Source organism: Spermophilus citellus, assembly GCF_964194105.1.
Source record: "Spermophilus citellus genome assembly, chromosome: 9".
Classification (NCBI taxonomy): Eukaryota; Metazoa; Chordata; class Mammalia; order Rodentia; family Sciuridae; genus Spermophilus; species Spermophilus citellus.
In genome coordinates this window covers 122,912,041-122,914,948 of record NC_138191.1, presented here as the reverse complement: position 1 = coordinate 122,914,948, position 2,908 = coordinate 122,912,041, and the positions used below count along the sequence as shown (strand labels likewise).

Here is a 2,908-nt window from a genome sequence, read left to right as displayed (position 1 = left end):
TTTGTGGTAAAGGTGCAGAGCCAGGTCTAGGTGTGAGCATGCAGCATAGGGATTCGTCTGAGAGGAACAGTCTGAGCCTCGTGGAATGGGGAAGCGAGGGAGAGGACTGAGGACTGAGGACTGTGGGTTCTGCTCAATCCAGTGAGAAAGGGAACAGAGGCCTCACCCATCCTTCTCAGGACTGGCTCATCCCCCAAGCTGGTGCCCACAGAGAAGAGGAGGCTAAGGTCAGTGAACAGCTGCCTGTCAGGAATCCAGGACAAAGGGCAGCTGCACTTTGTTCTCTGGGGACTTTTATTCTTCTGACTTGTTAAAGAAAGATCCAAGGGCCTTAAGGGACCACAAGTCAAGTATCTCTCAAACATTTATATAGTACCCATTAAAGCAAAGTACTTTAATATTTGTGTAGCAGACAGATGTATGAGGCCCAGGCTTTCTTTTTCTTTCTTTTTTGAGCTGGGGATTGAACTCAGCACATGCCTACCCCTGAGCCAGCCCCAAGGCCATATTTTCTGAATCTCAGACTTGGACATATGACCTGCATAGTTTTTGGTTTTTTCTTTTTTTTCCCCAGATTCATCTGTTATGGATTGAGGTGTGTCTCCCAGAACGATATGAAATGTTGAAGTCCTCACACCGAGTACCACAGAACGTGACGATTTGGACACGCGGCTGCTGCGGATGTCATCAGTTCAGATGAGGACAGACTGATGGGGGGGACAGGGGGGGCCTGGATCCAATATGGCTGGATACCCACGAAGGCCCGGGGCTGACAGCCACCAGCAGCAGCTGGGGAGCGTCGAGGAAGGACTGGACTTGGATGTCAGGGGGACACGGCTCCAGGTACTCTGGTCAGTCTGCTGGCCTTCGGAGCTGGAGAGAAACAGCCCGCTGGGCTACGGCACTCAGCTTGTGGTACTTTGTCACAGAAGTTCTAAGAAACAAAGAGGACGTTGGAATTAAATCGCACTGGATTTTTGCTGGTTTAGACCCTGTGCTCCCCTCTGAAGGAGGGGATTTTTCTAGAACGGACACAGAGCACTCCCCAGGGCAGTGCTGCAGGGACTCTGCTGGCCCCGGCTGCTCCTGGCCTGGCCCCCAGCCCCGCAGGCCTCCCCCGGCCCAGCCTCCCACTGCCCCCCCCACCCCCACCCCAGCACCTGTTCCCACTTCCCCTTCCTCAGTGGAGCAGGTCGGAGCAGGTGGCCGGGTTTCAAATCCTGCCTCTGCTGCTTCCTGGCATCTGGAAACATCACTCGGGCGAGTTCTGATCTCTCGTGTCCCCACCTGGGAAACGGGCCCCCATTGGGGGCCTTTCGAGGGCTGAGTCCTTCCCTCTGGGTGGCAGCGAGCACTGGAGGGCTGTCACGGTTCCTCCCTCCTGCTCGGCTTCCAGGCGCCTCCCTGGTGGCCACCCCCGACCACACTGGATGGTGTCACCCAGGAGCATCGCACCTGCCTCCTCCTGTGTCCACCTGTGCGCCTCCCCTGGTGGAGAAGGGGGGACTGCAGCCCCATGTCTGAGCACACAGTAGGTGCTTCAGAAATACTTATTTACCAAGTGGAGCAGAGTATTGGCAGTGACCCCGGAGGCTCAGGGACGGCTGTCGCCGGACGCCTGCCCGTCCTCTGGAACTGAAAGTGGGAGAAAGTGTGCCCCCCCCCCCCAGAGGACAGGGCGCAGCGGGCGGGGCCCGATCCCAGGCCAGCTCCAGCTCACGGACCTGGCCCCCAGCTCCGCACATCCTGCCTCCTGTGTGACCCCCACATGCTGTCACCCACGCACACCCCCCAGTCCCCAGGCAGCAGCTTCCTCTGACACACACTTTCCACCGCTGGGTGCGGCAGAGCAGGTTGCAGGTGACAACAATCTCCAAGGTCCCCTCCCCGTCCTGGCTTGGCTCCTGTCCCTGCTGACCTTACCCGTCTGTAGTCCCGGACTTCAATGGTACAGAGTCCATCGGAGGCCTAGATGGCTACATGAGGTGTAGAAATGTCTTGGATCAGGGACATGATGTAGAGTCAGGACCGTGGTCACCATGTGACTCTGGGCAAGCCCTTTCCTCTCTGTTTCTTTTTCTGTGAAAAGGGGCTGCAGTTCCAGTCCCCTGGGGTTGCTGTAGGGGTGACACGAACAGTCCGGGGAGTGCCAACCCTCCCTGCTCATCTGATCCTGTGTGGGGACAGCACAGGGGCCCCGAGGATGTCGGGAAGGTCCCCTGCTCTGGGCCCAGCACTGAGTCAGGTGCTGGGGGTTTCGAGAGCGTTCTGACACCAGCTGAGCTGATGTGGGGGAGAGAAGGGTAGAGTCGAGGGACAAGGTCACCAGACCCACTTCTGATCCCCTTCACTCTCCATGGGACTTTCTGGAGCCTACAATAAAGGTACCAACCCTGATGCCCTCCAGGTGACACTGGACACGCTCTGCCGAGCTGAGAGGGCCGGGCTGCTGCAGACTCCCATGTGGACACCGTGAGAACCTGGAAGTCTCCGCTGGAGCCAGCCCTTCTCCTTGGTGGCCTCCCATCCGCTTCCTCTGCAGGCTCTGTGGTGTCCCTGCCCACACGACTCCCTGCCCGGCTCCTCAGCCAGTCTTCCTTCCTCTGGCTTTACGAGCCAGCATGAGTGTCCCCTGCTCTGGGGACCCTCTGTTCCCACATTGCCTCCTTTGCTCAGGCGAAGGGCCTGTCATCTTGCCAGGTCTGAAGGCAAGATGTGGCGCTGCTCCTGGCTGCAGGTCCCGCAACCCACACAGGCCACGTGCAGAGTGGGTGGGGTCGAGGGGGGCGCCGGGAGCAGGGCAGGAAGGGTGGGGTGGGCTCTCGGGGTGCGGATGGACCATCTTAGGGGGCAGATGCAGAGTGAAGACTGGGAAGGGGCCGGTGGTAAGCAGCCACTGGTCACTGTT

General features: G+C 58.9%; 1 long non-coding RNA gene across 2 annotated transcripts; it reads right to left on the bottom strand.

The window, feature by feature from the left end:
- Positions 1 to 376: 376 nt before the first annotated feature.
- On the bottom strand, positions 377 to 2,502 carry LOC308656616. Of its 2 annotated transcripts, none has more exons than XR_014023759.1 (3): positions 2,393 to 2,502; positions 1,924 to 1,976; positions 377 to 934 (listed from the first exon to the last, which is right to left on the bottom strand). It is a non-coding gene; the product is annotated as an uncharacterized lncRNA (long non-coding RNA). The 2 variants fall into 2 exon arrangements; XR_014023760.1 differs by having other exon boundaries at positions 1,924 to 2,117; positions 2,393 to 2,455.
- Positions 2,503 to 2,908: the final 406 nt, after the last annotated feature.